The sequence below is a fragment of the Chanodichthys erythropterus genome, chromosome 6 (assembly GCF_024489055.1).
Source record: "Chanodichthys erythropterus isolate Z2021 chromosome 6, ASM2448905v1, whole genome shotgun sequence".
Lineage (NCBI taxonomy): Eukaryota > Metazoa > Chordata > Actinopteri > Cypriniformes > Xenocyprididae > Chanodichthys > Chanodichthys erythropterus.
Genome location: NC_090226.1, coordinates 29,357,726 through 29,374,071, shown reverse-complemented (window position 1 = coordinate 29,374,071; position 16,346 = coordinate 29,357,726). Strand labels below are relative to the sequence as shown.

The 16,346-nt window shown below is 45.7% G+C and overlaps 30 non-coding genes across 30 annotated transcripts; 24 read left to right on the top strand and 6 right to left on the bottom strand.

Moving 5' to 3' along the window:
- Positions 1 to 472: 472 nt before the first annotated feature.
- On the bottom strand, positions 473 to 613 carry LOC137021894 (U4 spliceosomal RNA). Its single transcript, XR_010895385.1, has one exon. It is a non-coding gene; the product is annotated as a U4 spliceosomal RNA (small nuclear RNA).
- Positions 614 to 1,265: 652 nt separating this feature from the next.
- trnas-gcu (transfer RNA serine (anticodon GCU)) lies at positions 1,266 to 1,347 on the top strand. Its single transcript has one exon. It is a non-coding gene; the product is annotated as a tRNA-Ser (tRNA).
- A 135-nt stretch (positions 1,348 to 1,482) lies between these two features.
- trnas-gcu (transfer RNA serine (anticodon GCU)) lies at positions 1,483 to 1,564 on the top strand. Its single transcript has one exon. It is a non-coding gene; the product is annotated as a tRNA-Ser (tRNA).
- Positions 1,565 to 1,850: 286 nt separating this feature from the next.
- trnas-gcu (transfer RNA serine (anticodon GCU)) lies at positions 1,851 to 1,932 on the top strand. The gene has a single exon. It is a non-coding gene; the product is annotated as a tRNA-Ser (tRNA).
- Positions 1,933 to 2,067: 135 nt separating this feature from the next.
- Positions 2,068 to 2,149, top strand: trnas-gcu (transfer RNA serine (anticodon GCU)). The gene has a single exon. It is a non-coding gene; the product is annotated as a tRNA-Ser (tRNA).
- Positions 2,150 to 2,284: 135 nt separating this feature from the next.
- On the top strand, positions 2,285 to 2,366 carry trnas-gcu (transfer RNA serine (anticodon GCU)). Its single transcript has one exon. It is a non-coding gene; the product is annotated as a tRNA-Ser (tRNA).
- A 1,180-nt stretch (positions 2,367 to 3,546) lies between these two features.
- Positions 3,547 to 3,688, bottom strand: LOC137021896 (U4 spliceosomal RNA). Its single transcript, XR_010895387.1, has one exon. It is a non-coding gene; the product is annotated as a U4 spliceosomal RNA (small nuclear RNA).
- Positions 3,689 to 4,339: 651 nt separating this feature from the next.
- On the top strand, positions 4,340 to 4,422 carry trnas-gcu (transfer RNA serine (anticodon GCU)). Its single transcript has one exon. It is a non-coding gene; the product is annotated as a tRNA-Ser (tRNA).
- Positions 4,423 to 4,557: 135 nt separating this feature from the next.
- trnas-gcu (transfer RNA serine (anticodon GCU)) lies at positions 4,558 to 4,639 on the top strand. Its single transcript has one exon. It is a non-coding gene; the product is annotated as a tRNA-Ser (tRNA).
- Positions 4,640 to 4,927: 288 nt separating this feature from the next.
- Positions 4,928 to 5,009, top strand: trnas-gcu (transfer RNA serine (anticodon GCU)). Its single transcript has one exon. It is a non-coding gene; the product is annotated as a tRNA-Ser (tRNA).
- Positions 5,010 to 5,144: 135 nt separating this feature from the next.
- Positions 5,145 to 5,226, top strand: trnas-gcu (transfer RNA serine (anticodon GCU)). Its single transcript has one exon. It is a non-coding gene; the product is annotated as a tRNA-Ser (tRNA).
- Positions 5,227 to 5,362: 136 nt separating this feature from the next.
- Positions 5,363 to 5,444, top strand: trnas-gcu (transfer RNA serine (anticodon GCU)). Its single transcript has one exon. It is a non-coding gene; the product is annotated as a tRNA-Ser (tRNA).
- Positions 5,445 to 6,623: 1,179 nt separating this feature from the next.
- LOC137021897 (U4 spliceosomal RNA) lies at positions 6,624 to 6,763 on the bottom strand. Its single transcript, XR_010895388.1, has one exon. It is a non-coding gene; the product is annotated as a U4 spliceosomal RNA (small nuclear RNA).
- Positions 6,764 to 7,416: 653 nt separating this feature from the next.
- Positions 7,417 to 7,498, top strand: trnas-gcu (transfer RNA serine (anticodon GCU)). The gene has a single exon. It is a non-coding gene; the product is annotated as a tRNA-Ser (tRNA).
- Positions 7,499 to 7,633: 135 nt separating this feature from the next.
- On the top strand, positions 7,634 to 7,715 carry trnas-gcu (transfer RNA serine (anticodon GCU)). The gene has a single exon. It is a non-coding gene; the product is annotated as a tRNA-Ser (tRNA).
- A 288-nt stretch (positions 7,716 to 8,003) lies between these two features.
- Positions 8,004 to 8,085, top strand: trnas-gcu (transfer RNA serine (anticodon GCU)). Its single transcript has one exon. It is a non-coding gene; the product is annotated as a tRNA-Ser (tRNA).
- Positions 8,086 to 8,220: 135 nt separating this feature from the next.
- trnas-gcu (transfer RNA serine (anticodon GCU)) lies at positions 8,221 to 8,302 on the top strand. Its single transcript has one exon. It is a non-coding gene; the product is annotated as a tRNA-Ser (tRNA).
- Positions 8,303 to 8,437: 135 nt separating this feature from the next.
- On the top strand, positions 8,438 to 8,519 carry trnas-gcu (transfer RNA serine (anticodon GCU)). The gene has a single exon. It is a non-coding gene; the product is annotated as a tRNA-Ser (tRNA).
- A 1,180-nt stretch (positions 8,520 to 9,699) lies between these two features.
- On the bottom strand, positions 9,700 to 9,840 carry LOC137021893 (U4 spliceosomal RNA). Its single transcript, XR_010895384.1, has one exon. It is a non-coding gene; the product is annotated as a U4 spliceosomal RNA (small nuclear RNA).
- Positions 9,841 to 10,492: 652 nt separating this feature from the next.
- trnas-gcu (transfer RNA serine (anticodon GCU)) lies at positions 10,493 to 10,574 on the top strand. The gene has a single exon. It is a non-coding gene; the product is annotated as a tRNA-Ser (tRNA).
- Positions 10,575 to 10,709: 135 nt separating this feature from the next.
- Positions 10,710 to 10,791, top strand: trnas-gcu (transfer RNA serine (anticodon GCU)). The gene has a single exon. It is a non-coding gene; the product is annotated as a tRNA-Ser (tRNA).
- A 288-nt stretch (positions 10,792 to 11,079) lies between these two features.
- Positions 11,080 to 11,161, top strand: trnas-gcu (transfer RNA serine (anticodon GCU)). The gene has a single exon. It is a non-coding gene; the product is annotated as a tRNA-Ser (tRNA).
- A 135-nt stretch (positions 11,162 to 11,296) lies between these two features.
- Positions 11,297 to 11,378, top strand: trnas-gcu (transfer RNA serine (anticodon GCU)). The gene has a single exon. It is a non-coding gene; the product is annotated as a tRNA-Ser (tRNA).
- A 135-nt stretch (positions 11,379 to 11,513) lies between these two features.
- Positions 11,514 to 11,595, top strand: trnas-gcu (transfer RNA serine (anticodon GCU)). Its single transcript has one exon. It is a non-coding gene; the product is annotated as a tRNA-Ser (tRNA).
- A 1,181-nt stretch (positions 11,596 to 12,776) lies between these two features.
- On the bottom strand, positions 12,777 to 12,917 carry LOC137021895 (U4 spliceosomal RNA). The gene has a single exon (XR_010895386.1). It is a non-coding gene; the product is annotated as a U4 spliceosomal RNA (small nuclear RNA).
- Positions 12,918 to 13,568: 651 nt separating this feature from the next.
- On the top strand, positions 13,569 to 13,650 carry trnas-gcu (transfer RNA serine (anticodon GCU)). Its single transcript has one exon. It is a non-coding gene; the product is annotated as a tRNA-Ser (tRNA).
- Positions 13,651 to 13,779: 129 nt separating this feature from the next.
- trnas-gcu (transfer RNA serine (anticodon GCU)) lies at positions 13,780 to 13,861 on the top strand. Its single transcript has one exon. It is a non-coding gene; the product is annotated as a tRNA-Ser (tRNA).
- Positions 13,862 to 14,149: 288 nt separating this feature from the next.
- Positions 14,150 to 14,231, top strand: trnas-gcu (transfer RNA serine (anticodon GCU)). The gene has a single exon. It is a non-coding gene; the product is annotated as a tRNA-Ser (tRNA).
- Positions 14,232 to 14,366: 135 nt separating this feature from the next.
- trnas-gcu (transfer RNA serine (anticodon GCU)) lies at positions 14,367 to 14,448 on the top strand. Its single transcript has one exon. It is a non-coding gene; the product is annotated as a tRNA-Ser (tRNA).
- A 1,205-nt stretch (positions 14,449 to 15,653) lies between these two features.
- On the bottom strand, positions 15,654 to 15,792 carry LOC137021898 (U4 spliceosomal RNA). The gene has a single exon (XR_010895389.1). It is a non-coding gene; the product is annotated as a U4 spliceosomal RNA (small nuclear RNA).
- Between the last annotated feature and the right edge of the window lie 554 nt (positions 15,793 to 16,346).

Sequence of the window (16,346 nt, the reverse complement as noted above, 5' to 3'; positions counted from 1 at the left end):
ATTTTACTTCCAATAAAACATTTGCAATGTGTTTGTAAAAGGGTTTTTATGCATGTTTGGCCTGAGTTTTTGTTGCATTTACACTGCTCTGACCAGCAGATGTCACCAGCGTGTGGCGTTTCAAACGCTTGAAAACAGTGAATCATTTTGCAAAACAATTTGTTCAATTGATCCCAAACTTTGAAAAGCTTAATTTCTCCAATCACAGTTTACGACACGTCATGGGGCTCTTTGACTGAATCACATTTTAATAATAGCTGCAGAAAAGCTGTGTTCATATCTGAAAACATTGTTGAGATCAAGATCAATACAACATGCAAGCTGGTGCTTGCATATGACCATTAAGAACACAAAGACTCTCCAAGTGCGCTCTGAGACAGACCTTCACCAGACGTGAGCTTTTGCCACCTTAGCAAAAACAACACGTGAAAGAAACCAAAACACAACCGCGTATTTTCAACAAGTTGTTAAGCCTCCTAAGAGGCCGACAAAAATTGCCAAGGCTGACTGTATTTCAAGTCATCCCGGCGGGGTATTGGGTAAAGTTTTCAACCAGCAATGATCACGCCTCGGATAAACCTCATAGGCTACGATATTGCCTCTGCGAAAGAATAGCGGCGAAAGTCACAACGTCTTCCGTGCACCTATCTGCACGTGGAACGACAGGGTGGTAAGAAGCTTTAAACTGCCATCCAATCAGCATTTTGGCACGGATGGATGAATGGTGTGTCTACGAAACAGACAAGCGATGTGCACAAAAAGGTTTATTCCTTGTACTCTCTTCACTCAAAGAAAAAAGTGTGCTATTTCCGTAAATCTGGGGGGAGAGAATTATGGGTATCCTGGCAGCAAAGGGGCGGAGTCATAACCCTCAATCTCCAAGAACATGTTTGAGATCGGGATCGATTCAACGAGCCCCCTACAAGGTCGGGAAGGATAATGAAGAGTGCAAGGACACTGCAAACATATTCTGAGGGAGGTCCAATGCCAGCTTTGTTACCTTTTTCTAGAGTCTGGCGTTCTCTCTAGGTTCTTTCCAACAAAGCAGAAGCAGGACACAAAAGAAACATAAGCACATCTCCCTCTTTCAAAACAATTGTGAGTCTCCTAACCCATAAAACCCAATGCTCCTTGCAGGTCAGTCGGAGGCTTACCTCTCGCATCTCCCCAACCATTTACAACACATTATGGTGAACTTTGTCTCCGTCCTGTTAATGAGAGTGGCTGAAAAGCACCTCAATGCCACTTCCGGCAGCTGAGGGTGTGACGAGGTGGCCGAGTGGTTAAGGCGATGGACTGCTAATCCATTGTGCTCTGCACGCGTGGGTTCGAATCCCATCCTCGTCGTTCGATGGCTTTAGTGTTTCGGAGAGCCCAGTGCACCTGGCATAGCCGCTCGAAGGACCTTGCTGCCAACTTTAACGTCGTCTTACGTTAGTTGCAGAAAAACACCACAGCCAAATTTCAGTCAGATTGTGAAGTGACGAGGTGGCTGAGTGGTTAAGGCGATGGACTGCTAATCCATTGTGCTCTGCATGCGTTGGTTTGAATCCCATCCTCGTCGTTTGATGGCTTTAGTGCTTGGAGAGCCTAGTGCACCTGGCACCTACCAACTTTAATGTCATCAGGAGATTGCGAGACGAGGTGGCTGAGTGGTTAAGGCGATGGACTAATCCATTTTGCACTGCACGCGTGGGTTCGAATCCCATCCTCGTCGTTTGATGGCTTTAGTGCTCGAGAGAGCACAGTGCGTCTGGAAAAAGCTGCTCGAAGTTTCTTGCTGCCAACTTTAACGCCGTCATACTAAAGATAGATGCAGAAAGCCCAGCTTCGAGCTGCTAGGCGGTCGAGACGAGGTGGCCGAGTGGTTAAGGCGATGGACTGCTAATCCCTTGTGCTCTGCACGCGTGGGTTCGAATCCCTTCCTCGTTGTTTGATGGCATTAGTGCTCGAGAGAGCACAGTGCGTCTGGAAAAAGCTGCTCGAAGTTTCTTGCTGCCAACTTTAACGGCGTCATATTAAAGATAGCTGCAGAAAGCCCAGCTTCGAGCTGCTAGGCGATCGAGAGACGAGGTGGCCGAGTGGTTAAGGCGATGGACAGCTAATCCATTGTGCTCTGCACGCGTGGGTTCGAATCCCATCCTCGTCGTTTGATGGCTTTAGTGCTCGAGAGAGCACAGTGCGTCTGGAAAAAGCTGCTCGAAGTTTCTTGCTGCCAACTTTAACGCCGTCATACTAAAGATAGATGCAGAAAGCCCAGCTTCGAGCTGCTGGGCAATCGAGAGACGAGGTGGCCGAGTGGTTAAGGCGATGGACTGCTAATCCATTGTGCTCTGCACGCGTGGGTTCGAATCCCATCCTCGTCGTGTGATGGCTTTAGCGTTTTGGAGAGCCTAGTGCACCTGGCACCTGCCAACTTTAATGTCGTCAGGAGATTGCGAGACGAGGTGGCTGAGTGGTTAAGGCGATGGACTAATCCATTTTGCTCTGCACGCGTGGGTTCGAATCCCATCCTCGTCGCTAGAGGTCTTTAGCCTCCAGGAGAGCCTAGTGAACAGGTCGACTGCAGCCATGCTGCTCGCATCTTTCCAACTGTTTACGACTATTGGTGAGCGATTTCGAAAGACTGTTTCGTGAAATATTGAAACCTTTACAAATCTTTTGTTTTGATTCAGTCGATCGGAGCGTGCATCAAGCTGCCAAAGTCACATGGTTTCAGTAAAAGAGTCTTTGTTACGACATAACTGTTTCAAAACGTTTTGAATTTTTAATGGCTCACCGCTGGGGACCATCTCTGCGAACCCATGAATCATGCAAATTCACTGAGAACCACTGAACAAGTGCCTATGGTTTTTACATGATCTCTGATCAGTTTTATATATTTGTGGAAGTTTTAATAAGACATTGGTATAATTAGAAAGAATAATAGTAGCCAATAGTATTTTATTGGCCTGTTTAGCTGAGCCATCCATGGAACAAACAAAACAAGACCTGAAAATTGATAAAAGAACACATATTACACAGACACTTGAAATGTAATAATATTAGATTATAAGTTAATTGCATTTGATAGATTTTACTTCCAATAAAACATTTGCAATGTGTTTGTAAAAAGGTTTTTTATGCATGTTTGGCCTGAGTTTTTGTTGCATTTACACTGCTCTGACCAGCAGATGTCACCAGCGTGTGGCGTTTCAAACGCTTGGAAACAGTGAATCATTTTGCAAAACAATTTGTTCAATTGATCCCAAACTTTGAAAAGCTTAATTTCTCCAATCACAGTTTACGACACGTCATGGGGCTCTTTGACTGAATCACATTTTAATAATAGCTGCAGAAAAGCTGTGTTCATATCTGAAAACATTGTTGAGATCAAGATCAATACAACATGCAAGCTGGTGCTTGCATATGACCATAAAGAACACAAAGACTCTCCAAGTGCGCTCTGAGACAGACCTTCACCAGACGTGAGCTTTTGCCACCTTAGCAAAAACAACACGTGAAAGAAACCAAAACACAACCGCTTATTTTCAACAAGCTATTAAGCCTCCCTAAGAGGCCGACAAAAATTGCCAAGGCTGACTGTATTTCAAGTCATCCCGGCAGGGTATTGGGTAAAGTTTTCAACCAGCAATGATCACGCCTCGGATAAACCTCATAGGCTACGATATTGCCTCTGCGAAAGAATAGCGGCGAAAGTCGCAACGTCTTCCGTGCACCTATCTGCACGTGGAACGACAGGGTGGTAAGAAGCTTTAAACTGCCATCCAATCAGCATTTTGGCACGGATGGATGAATGGTGTGTCTACGAAACAGACAAGCGATGTGCACAAAAAGGTTTATTCCTTGTACTCTCTTCACTCAAAGAAAAAAGTGTGCTATTTCCGTAAATCTGGGGGAGAGAATTATGGGTATCCTGGCAGCAAAGGGGCGGAGTCATAACCTCAATCTCCAAGAACATGTTTGAGATCGGGATCGATTCAACGAGCCCCCTACAAGGTCGGGAAGGATAATGAAGAGTGCAAGGACACTGCAAACATATTCTGAGGAGGTCCAATGCCAGCTTTGTTACCTTTTTCTAGAGTCTGGCGTTCTCTCTAGGTTCTTTCCAACAAAGCAGAAGCAGGACACAAAAGAAACATAAGCACATCTCTCCCTCTTTCAAAACAATTGTGAGTCTCCTAACCCATAAAACCCAATGCTCCTTGCAGGTCAGTCGGAGGCTTACCTCTCGCATCTCCCCAACCATTTACAACACATTATGGTGAACTTTGTCTCCGTCCTGTTAATGAGAGTGGCTGAAAAGCACCTCAATGCCACTTCCGGCTGCTGAGGGTGTGACGAGGTGGCCGAGTGGTTAAGGCGATGGACAGCTAATCCATTGTGCTCTGCACGCGTGGAGTTCGAATCCCATCCTCGTCGTTCGATGGCTTTAGTGTTTCGGAGAGCCCAGTGCACCTGGCATAGCCGCTCGAAGGACCTTGCTGCCAACTTTAATGTCGTCTTACGTTAGTTGCAGAAAAACACCACAGCCAAATTTCAGTCAGATTGTGAAGTGACGAGGTGGCTGAGTGGTTAAGGCGATGGACTGCTAATCCATTGTGCTCTGCATGCGTTGGTTTGAATCCCATCCTCGTCGTTTGATGGCTTTAGTGCTTGGAGAGCCTAGTGCACCTGGCACCTACCAACTTTAATGTCATCAGGAGATTGCGAGACGAGGTGGTTGAGTGGTTAAGGCGATGGACTAATCCATTTTGCACTGCACGCGTGGGTTCGAATCCCATCCTCGTCGTTTGATGGCTTTAGTGCTCGAGAGAGCACAGTGCGTCTGGAAAAAGCTGCTCGAAGTTTCTTGCTGCCAACTTTAACGCCGTCATACTAAAGATAGATGCAGAAAGCCCAGCTTCGAGCTGCTAGGCGGTCGAGAGACGAGGTGGCCGAGTGGTTAAGGCGATGGACTGCTAATCCCTTGTGCTCTGCACGCGTGGGTTCGAATCCCTTCCTCGTTGTTTGATGGCATTAGTGCTCGAGAGAGCACAGTGCGTCTGGAAAAAGCTGCTCGAAGTTTCTTGCTGCCAACTTTAACGGCGTCATATTAAAGATAGCTGCAGAAAGCCCAGCTTCAAGCTGCTAGGTGATCGAGAGACGAGGTGGCCGAGTGGTTAAGGCGATGGACTGCTAATCCATTGTGCTCTGCACGCGTGGGTTCGAATCCCATCCTCGTCGTTTGATGGCTTTAGTGCTCGAGAGAGCACAGTGCGTCTGGAAAAAGCTGCTCGAAGTTTTATTGCTGCCAACTTTAACGCCGTCATACTAAAGATAGATGCAGAAAGCCCAGCTTCGAGCTGCTGGGCAATCGAGAGACGAGGTGGCCGAGTGGTTAAGGCGATGGACTGCTAATCCATTGTGCTCTGCACGCGTGGGTTCGAATCCCATCCTCGTCGTGTGATGGCTTTAGCGTTTTGGAGAGCCTAGTGCACCTGGCACCTGCCAACTTTAATGTCGTCAGGAGATTGCGAGACGAGGTGGCTGAGTGGTTAAGGCGATGGACTAATCCATTTTGCTCTGCACGCGTGGGTTCGAATCCCATCCTCGTCGCTAGAGGTCTTTAGCCTCCAGGAGAGCCTAGTGAACAGGTCGACTGCAGCCATGCTGCTCGCATCTTTCCAACTGTTTACGACTATTGGTGAGCGATTTCGAAAGACTGTTTCGTGAAATATTGAAACCTTTACAAATCTTTTGTTTTGATTCAGTCGATCGGAGCGTGCATCAAGCTGCCAAAGTCACATGGTTTCAGTAAAAGAGTCTTTGTTACGACATAACTGTTTCAAAACGTTTTGAATTTTTAATGGCTCACCGCTGGGGACCATCTCTGCGAACCCATGAATCATGCAAATTCACTGAGAACCACTGAACAAGTGCCTATGGTTTTTACATGATCTCTGATCAGTTTTATATATTTGTGGAAGTTTTAATAAGACATTGGTATAATTAGAAAGAATAATAGTAGCCAATAGTATTTTATTGGCCTGTTTAGCTGAGCCATCCATGGAACAAACAAAACAAGACCTGAAAATTGATAAAAGAACACATATTACACAGACACTTGAAATGTAATAATATTAGATTATAAGTTAATTGCATTTGATAGATTTTACTTCCAATAAAACATTTGCAATGTGTTTGTAAAAGGTTTTTTATGCATGTTTGGCCTGAGTTTTTGTTGCATTTACACTGCTCTGACCAGCAGATGTCACCAGCGTGTGGCGTTTCAAACGCTTGGAAACAGTGAATCATTTTGCAAAACAATTTGTTCAATTGATCCCAAACTTTGAAAAGCTTAATTTCTCCAATCACAGTTTACGACACGTCATGGGGCTCTTTGACTGAATCACATTTTAATAATAGCTGCAGAAAAGCTGTGTTCATATCTGAAAACATTGTTGAGATCAAGATCAATACAACATGCAAGCTGGTGCTTGCATATGACCATAAAGAACACAAAGACTCTCCAAGTGCGCTCTGAGACAGACCTTCACCAGACGTGAGCTTTTGCCACCTTAGCAAAAACAACACGTGAAAGAAACCAAAACACAACCGCTTATTTTCAACAAGCTATTAAGCCTCCTAAGAGGCCGACAAAATTGCCAAGGCTGACTGTATTTCAAGTCATCCCGGCAGGGTATTGGGTAAAGTTTTCAACCAGCAATGATCACGCCTCGGATAAACCTCATAGGCTACGATATTGCCTCTGCGAAAGAATAGCGGCGAAAGTCGCAACGTCTTCCGTGCACCTATCTGCACGTGGAACGACAGGGTGGTAAGAAGCTTTAAACTGCCATCCAATCAGCATTTTGGCACGGATGGATGAATGGTGTGTCTACGAAACAGACAAGCGATGTGCACAAAAAGGTTTATTCCTTGTACTCTCTTCACTCAAAGAAAAAAATTGTGCTATTTCCGTAAATCTGGGGGGAGAGAATTATGGGTATCCTGGCAGCAAAGGGGCGGAGTCATAACCCTCAATCTCCAAGAACATGTTTGAGATCGGGATCGATTCAACGAGCCCCCTACAAGGTCGGGAAGGATAATGAAGAGTGCAAGGACACTGCAAACATATTCTGAGGGAGGTCCAATGCCAGCTTTGTTACCTTTTTCTAGAGTCTGGCGTTCTCTCTAGGTTCTTTCCAACAAAGCAGAAGCAGGACACAAAAGAAACATAAGCACATCTCCCTCTTTCAAAACAATTGTGAGTCTCCTAACCCATAAAACCCAATGCTCCTTGCAGGTCAGTCGGAGGCTTACCTCTCGCATCTCCCCAACCATTTACAACACATTATGGTGAACTTTGTCTCCGTCCTGTTAATGAGAGTGGCTGAAAAGCACCTCAATGCCACTTCCGGCTGCTGAGGGTGTGACGAGGTGGCCGAGTGGTTAAGGCGATGGACTGCTAATCCATTGTGCTCTGCACGCGTGGGTTCGAATCCCATCCTCGTCGTTCGATGGCTTTAGTGTTTCGGAGAGCCCAGTGCACCTGGCATAGCCGCTCGAAGGACCTTGCTGCCAACTTTAACGTCGTCTTACGTTAGTTGCAGAAAAACACCACAGCCAAATTTCAGTCAGATTGTGAAGTGACGAGGTGGCTGAGTGGTTAAGGCGATGGACTGCTAATCCATTGTGCTCTGCATGCGTTGGTTTGAATCCCATCCTCGTCGTTTGATGGCTTTAGTGCTTGGAGAGCCTAGTGCACCTGGCACCTACCAACTTTAATGTCATCAGGAGATTGCGAGACGAGGTGGTTGAGTGGTTAAGGCGATGGACTAATCCATTTTGCACTGCACGCGTGGGTTCGAATCCCATCCTCGTCGTTTGATGGCTTTAGTGCTCGAGAGAGCACAGTGCGTCTGGAAAAAGCTGCTCGAAGTTTCTTGCTGCCAACTTTAACGCCGTCATACTAAAGATAGATGCAGAAAGCCCAGCTTCGAGCTGCTAGGCGGTCGAGAGACGAGGTGGCCGAGTGGTTAAGGCGATGGACTGCTAATCCCTTGTGCTCTGCACGCGTGGGTTCGAATCCCTTCCTCGTTGTTTGATGGCATTAGTGCTCGAGAGAGCACAGTGCGTCTGGAAAAAGCTGCTCGAAGTTTCTTGCTGCCAACTTTAACGGCGTCATATTAAAGATAGCTGCAGAAAGCCCAGCTTCAAGCTGCTAGGTGATCGAGAGACGAGGTGGCCGAGTGGTTAAGGCGATGGACTGCTAATCCATTGTGCTCTGCACGCGTGGGTTCGAATCCCATCCTCGTCGTTTGATGGCTTTAGTGCTCGAGAGAGCACAGTGCGTCTGGAAAAAGCTGCTCAAAGTTTCTTGCTGCCAACTTTAACGTCGTCATACTAAAGATAGCTGCAGAAAGCCCAGCTTCGAGCTGTTGGGCAATCGAGAGACGAGGTGGCCGAGTGGTTAAGGCGATGGACTGCTAATCCATTGTGCTCTGCACGCGTGGGTTCGAATCCCATCCTCGTCGTGTGATGGCTTTAGCGTTTTGGAGAGCCTAGTGCACCTGGCACCTGCCAACTTTAATGTCGTCAGGAGATTGCGAGACGAGGTGGCTGAGTGGTTAAGGCGATGGACTAATCCATTTTGCTCTGCACGCGTGGGTTCGAATCCCATCCTCGTCGCTAGAGGTCTTTAGCCTCCAGGAGAGCCTAGTGAACAGGTCGACTGCAGCCATGCTGCTCGCATCTTTCCAACTGTTTACGACTATTGGTGAGCGATTTCGAAAGACTGTTTCGTGAAATATTGAAACCTTTACAAATCTTTTGTTTTGATTCAGTCGATCGGAGCGTGCATCAAGCTGCCAAAGTCACATGGTTTCAGTAAAAGAGTCTTTGTTACGACATAACTGTTTCAAAACGTTTTGAATTTTTAATGGTTCACCGCTGGGGACCATCTCTGCGAACCCATGAATCATGCAAATTCACTGAGAACCACTGAACAAGTGCCTATGGTTTTTACATGATCTCTGATCAGTTTTATATATTTGTGGAAGTTTTTAATAAGACATTGGTATAATTAGAAAGAATAATAGTAGCCAATAGTATTTTATTGGCCTGTTTAGCTGAGCCATCCATGGAACAAACAAAACAAGACCTGAAAATTGATAAAAGAACACATATTACACAGACACTTGAAATGTAATAATATTAGATTATAAGTTAATTGCATTTGATAGATTTTACTTCCAATAAAACATTTGCAATGTGTTTGTAAAAGGTTTTTTATGCATGTTTGGCCTGAGTTTTTGTTGCATTTACACTGCTCTGACCAGCAGATGTCACCAGCGTGTGGCGTTTCAAACGCTTGGAAACAGTGAATCATTTTGCAAAACAATTTGTTCAATTGATCCCAAACTTTGAAAAGCTTAATTTCTCCAATCACAGTTTACGACACGTCATGGGGCTCTTTGACTGAATCACATTTTAATAATAGCTGCAGAAAAGCTGTGTTCATATCTGAAAACATTGTTGAGATCAAGATCAATACAACATGCAAGCTGGTGCTTGCATATGACCATAAAGAACACAAAGACTCTCCAAGTGCGCTCTGAGACAGACCTTCACCAGACGTGAGCTTTTGCCACCTTAGCAAAAACAACACGTGAAAGAAACCAAAACACAACCGCTTATTTTCAACAAGTTATTAAGCCTCCTAAGAGGCCGACAAAAATTGCCAAGGCTGACTGTATTTCAAGTCATCCCGGCGGGGTATTGGGTAAAGTTTTCAACCAGCAATGATCACGCCTCGGATAAACCTCATAGGCTACGATATTGCCTCTGCGAAAGAATAGCGGCGAAAGTCGCAACGTCTTCCGTGCACCTATCTGCACGTGGAACGACAGGGTGGTAAGAAGCTTTAAACTGCCATCCAATCAGCATTTTGGCACGGATGGATGAATGGTGTGTCTACGAAACAGACAAGCGATGTGCACAAAAAGGTTTATTCCTTGTACTCTCTTCACTCAAAGAAAAAAGTGTGCTATTTCCGTAAATCTGGGGGGAGAGAATTATGGGTATCCTGGCAGCAAAGGGGCGGAGTCATAACCCTCAATCTCCAAGAACATGTTTGAGATCGGGATCGATTCAACGAGCCCCCTACAAGGTCGGGAAGGATAATGAAGAGTGCAAGGACACTGCAAACATATTCTGAGGGAGGTCCAATGCCAGCTTTGTTACCTTTTTCTAGAGTCTGGCGTTCTCTCTAGGTTCTTTCCAACAAAGCAGAAGCAGGACACAAAAGAAACATAAGCACATCTCCCTCTTTCAAAACAATTGTGAGTCTCCTAACCCATAAAACCCAATGCTCCTTGCAGGTCAGTCGGAGGCTTACCTCTCGCATCTCCCCAACCATTTACAACACATTATGGCGAACTTTGTCTCCGTCCTGTTAATGAGAGTGGCTGAAAAGCACCTCAATGCCACTTCCGGCTGCTGAGGGTGTGACGAGGTGGCAGAGTGGTTAAGGCGATGGACTGCTAATCCATTGTGCTCTGCACGCGTGGGTTCGAATCCCATCCTCGTCGTTCGATGGCTTTAGTGTTTCGGAGAGCCCAGTGCACCTGGCATAGCCGCTCGAAGGACCTTGCTGCCAACTTTAACGTCGTCTTACGTTAGTTGCAGAAAAACACCACAGCCAAATTTCAGTCAGATTGTGAAGTGACGAGGTGGCTGAGTGGTTAAGGCGATGGACTGCTAATCCATTGTGCTCTGCATGCGTTGGTTTGAATCCCATCCTCGTCGTTTGATGGCTTTAGTGCTTGGAGAGCCTAGTGCACCTGGCACCTACCAACTTTAATGTCATCAGGAGATTGCGAGACGAGGTGGTTGAGTGGTTAAGGCGATGGACTAATCCATTTTGCACTGCACGCGTGGGTTCGAATCCCATCCTCGTCGTTTGATGGCTTTAGTGCTCGAGAGAGCACAGTGCGTCTGGAAAAAGCTGCTCGAAGTTTCTTGCTGCCAACTTTAACGCCGTCATACTAAAGATAGATGCAGAAAGCCCAGCTTCGAGCTGCTAGGCGGTCGAGAGACGAGGTGGCCGAGTGGTTAAGGCGATGGACTGCTAATCCCTTGTGCTCTGCACGCGTGGGTTCGAATCTCTTCCTCGTTGTTTGATGGCATTAGTGCTCGAGAGAGCACAGTGCGTCTGGAAAAAGCTGCTCGAAGTTTCTTGCTGCCAACTTTAACGGCGTCATATTAAAGATAGCTGCAGAAAGCCCAGCTTCGAGCTGCTAGGCGATCGAGAGACGAGGTGGCCGAGTGGTTAAGGCGATGGACTGCTAATCCATTGTGCTCTGCACGCGTGGGTTCGAATCCCATCCTCGTCGTTTGATGGCTTTAGTGCTCGAGAGAGCACAGTGCATCTGGAAAAAGCTGCTCGAAGTTTCTTGCTGCCAACTTTAACGCCGTCATACTAAAGATAGCTGCAGAAAGCCCAGCTTCGAGCTGCTGGGCAATCGAGAGACGAGGTGGCCGAGTGGTTAAGGCGATGGACTGCTAATCCATTGTGCTCTGCACGCGTGGATTCGAATCCCATCCTCGTCGTGTGATGGCTTTTAGCGTTTTGGAGAGCCTAGTGCACCTGGCACCTGCCAACTTTAATGTCGTCAGGAGATTGCGAGACGAGGTGGCTGAGTGGTTATGGCGATGGACTAATCCATTTTGCTCTGCACGCGTGGGTTCGAATCCCATCCTCGTCGCTAGAGGTCTTTAGCCTCCAGGAGAGCCTAGTGAACAGGTCGACTGCAGCCATGCTGCTCGCATCTTTCCAACTGTTTACGACTATTGGTGAGCGATTTCGAAAGACTGTTTCGTGAAATATTGAAACCTTTACAAATCTTTTTGTTTTGATTCAGTCGATCGGAGCGTGCATCAAGCTGCCAAAGTCACATGGTTTCAGTAAAAGAGTCTTTGTTACGACATAACTGTTTCAAAACGTTTTGAATTTTTAATGGCTCACCGCTGGGGACCATCTCTGCGAACCCATGAATCATGCAAATTCACTGAGAACCACTGAACAAGTGCCTATGGTTTTTACATGATCTCTGATCAGTTTTATATATTTGTGGAAGTTTTAATAAGACATTGGTATAATTAGAAAGAATAATAGTAGCCAATAGTATTTTATTGGCCTGTTTAGCTGAGCCATCCATGGAACAAACAAAACAAGACCTGAAAATTGATAAAAGAACACATATTACACAGACACTTGAAATGTAATAATATTAGATTATAAGTTAATTGCATTTGATAGATTTTACTTCCAATAAAACATTTGCAATGTGTTTGTAAAAGGTTTTTTATGCATGTTTGGCCTGAGTTTTTGTTGCATTTACGCTGCTCTGACCAGCAGATGTCACCAGCGTGTGGCGTTTCAAACGCTTGGAAACAGTGAATCATTTTGCAAAACAATTTGTTCAATTGATCCCAAACTTTGAAAAGCTTAATTTCTCCAATCACAGTTTACGACACGTCATGGGGCTCTTTGACTGAATCACATTTTAATAATAGCTGCAGAAAAGCTGTGTTCATATCTGAAAACATTGTTGAGATCAAGATCAATACAACATGCAAGCTGGTGCTTGCATATGACCATAAAGAACACAAAGACTCTCCAAGTGCGCTCTGAGACAGACCTTCACCAGACGTGAGCTTTTGCCACCTTAGCAAAAACAACACGTGAAAGAAACCAAAACACAACCGCTTATTTTCAACAAGTTATTAAGCCTCCTAAGAGGCCGACAAAAATTGCCAAGGCTGACTGTATTTCAAGTCATCCCGACGGGGTCTTGAGTAAAGTTTTCAACCAGCAATGATCACGCCTCGGATAAACCTCATGGGCTACGATATTGCCTCTGCGAAAGAATAGCGGCGAAAGTCGCAACGTCTTCCGTGCACCTATCTGCACGTGGAACGACAGGGTGCTAAGAAGCTTTAAACTGCCATCCAATCAGCATTTTGGCACGGATGGATGAATGGTGTGTCTACGAAACAGACAAGCGATGTGCACAAAAAGGTTTATTCCTTGTACTCTCTTCACTCAAAGAAAAAAGTGTGCTATTTCCGTAAATCTGGGGGGAGAGAATTATGGGTATCCTGGCAGCAAAGGGGCGGAGTCATAACCCTCAATCTCCAAGAACATGTTTGAGATCGGGATCGATTCAACGAGCCCCCTACAAGGTCGGGAAGGATAATGAAGAGTGCAAGGACACTGCAAACATATTCTGAGGGAGGTCCAATGCCAGCTTTGTTACCTTTTTCTAGAGTCTGGCGTTCTCTCTAGGTTCTTTCCAACAAAGCAGAAGCAGGACACAAAGAAACATAAGCACATCTCCCTCTTTCAAAACAATTGTGAGTCTCCTAACCCATAAAACCCAATGCTCCTCGCAGGTCAGTCGGAGGCTTACCTCTCGCATCTCCCCAACCATTTACAACACATTATGGTGAACTTTGTCTCCGTCCTGTTAATGAGAGTGGCTGAAAAGCACCTCAATGCCACTTCCGGCAGCTGAGGGTGTGACGAGGTGGCCGAGTGGTTAAGGCGATGGACTGCTAATCCATTGTGCTCTGCATGCGTGGGTTCGAATCCCATCCTCGTCGTTCGATGGCTTTAGTGTTTCGGAGAGCACCTGGCATAGCCGCTCGAAGGGACCTTGCTGCCAACTTTAACGTCGTCATACGTTAGTTGCAGAAAAACACCACAGCCAAATTTCAGTCAGATTGTGAAGTGACGAGGTGGCTGAGTGGTTAAGGCGATGGACTGCTAATCCATTGTGCACTGCATGCGTTGGTTTGAATCCCATCCTCGTCGTTTGATGGCTTTAGTGCTTGGAGAGCCTAGTGCACCTGGCACCTACCAACTTTAATGTCATCAGGAGATTGCGAGACGAGGTGGCTGAGTGGTTAAGGCGATGGACTAATCCATTTTGCACTGCACGCGTGGGTTCGAATCCCATCCTCGTCGTTTGATGGCTTTAGTGCTCGAGAGAGCACAGTGCGTCTGGAAAAAGCTGCTCGAAGTTTCTTGCTGCCAACTTTAACGCCGTCATACTAAAGATAGATGCAGAAAGCCCAGCTTCGAGCTGCTAGGCGGTCGAGAGACGAGGTGGCCGAGTGGTTAAGGCGATGGACTGCTAATCCCTTGTGCTCTGCACGCGTGGGTTCGAATCCCTTCCTCGTTGTTTGATGGCATTAGTGCTCGAGAGAGCACAGTGCGTCTGGAAAAAGCTGCTCGAAGTTTCTTGCTGCCAACTTTAACGCCGTCATACTAAAGATAGATGCAGAAAGCCCAGCTTCGAGCTGCTAGGCGGTCGAGAGACGAGGTGGCCGAGTGGTTAAGGCGATGGACTGCTAATCCATTGTGCTCTGCACGCGTGGGTTCGAATCCCATCCTCGTCGTGTGATGGCTTTAGCGTTTTGGAGAGCCTAGTGCACCTGGCACCTGCCAACTTTAATGTCATCAGGAGATTGCGAGACGAGGTGGCTGAGTGGTTAAGGCGATGAACTAATCCATTTTGCTCTGCACACGTGGGTTCGAATCCCATCCTCGTCGCTAGAGGTCTTTAGCCTCCAGGAGAGCCTAGTGAACAGGTCGACTGCAGCCATGCTGCTCGCATCTTTCCAACTGTTTACGACTATTGGTGAGCGATTTCGAAAGACTGTTTCGTGAAATATTGAAACCTTTACAAATCTTTTGTTTTGATTCAAGTCGTATCGGATGGGCGTGCATCAAGCTGCCAAGATGTCACATGGTTTCAAAGTAAAAAGAGTCTTTGTTACGACATAACTGTTTCAAAACGTTTTGAATTTTTAATGGCTCACCGCTGGGGACCATCTCTGCGAACTCCATGAATCATAGCAAATTCACTGAGAACCACTGAACAAGTGCCTATGGTTTTTACATGATCTCTGAGTCAGTTTTATATATTTGTGGAAGTTTTTAATAAGACATTGGTATAATTAGAAAGAATAATAGTAGCCAATAGTATTTTATTGGCCTGTTTAAGCTGAGCCATCATCATGGAACAAACAAAACAAGACCTGAAAATTGATAAAAGAACACTATATTACACAGACACTTGAAATGTAATAATATTAGATTATAAGCATCTTAATTGCATTTGATAGATTTTACTTCCAATAAAACATTTGCAATGTGTTTGTAAAAGGTTTTTTATGCATGTTTAGCCTGAGTTTTTGTTGCATTTACACTGCTCTGACCAGCATATGTCACCAGCGTGTGGCGTTTCGAACGCTTGGAAACATTGAATCACTTTGCAAAACAATTTGTTCAATTGATCCCAAACTTTGAAAAGCTTAATTTCTCCAATCACAGTTTACGACACGTCATAGGGCTCTTTGACTGAATCACATTTTAATAATAGCTGCAGAAGAAGCTGCGTTCATATCTGAAAACATTCAGATGAGATCAGAATCAATACAACATGCAAGCTGGTGCTTGCATATGACCTGTAAAGAACACAAAGACTCTCCAAGTGCGCTCTGAGACAGACCTTCACCAGACGTGAGCTTTTGCCACCTTAGCAAAAACAACACGTGAAAGAAACCAAAACACAACCGCTTATTTTCAACAAGTTATTAAGCTTCCTAAGAGACCGACAAAAATTGCCAAGGCTGACTGTATTTCCAGTCATCCCGGCAGGGTATTGGGTAAAGTTTTCAGCCAGCAATGATCATCTCGGATAAACCTCATAGGCTACGATATTGCCTCTGCGAAAGAATAGAGGCGAAAGTCGCAACGTCTTCCGTGCACCTATCTGCACGTGGAACGACAGGGTGGTAAGAAGCTTTAAACTGCCATCCAATCAGCATTTTTGGCACGGATGGATGAATGGTGTGTCTACGAAACAGACAAGCGATGTGCACAAAAAGGTTTTATTCCTTGTACTCTCTTCACTCAAAAGAAAAAAGTGTACTATTTCTATAAGTAAATCTGGAGGAGAGAAGGGTATGGGTATCCTGGCAGCAAAGGGGCGGAGTCATAACCCTCAATCACCAAGAACATGTTTGAGATCGGGATCGATTCAACGAGCCCCCTACAAGGTCGGGAAGGATAATGAAGAGTGCAAGGACACTGCAAACATATTCTGAGGGAGGTCCAATGCCAGCTTTGTTACCTTTTTCTAGAGTCTGGCGTTCTCTCTAGGTTCTTTCCAACAGAGCAGAACCAGGACACAAAAGAAACATAAACACATCACTATCTTTCAAAACCAATTTATGCAGTCTCCTAACCCATAAAACCCAATGCTCCTTGCAGGTCAGTCGGAGGCTTACCT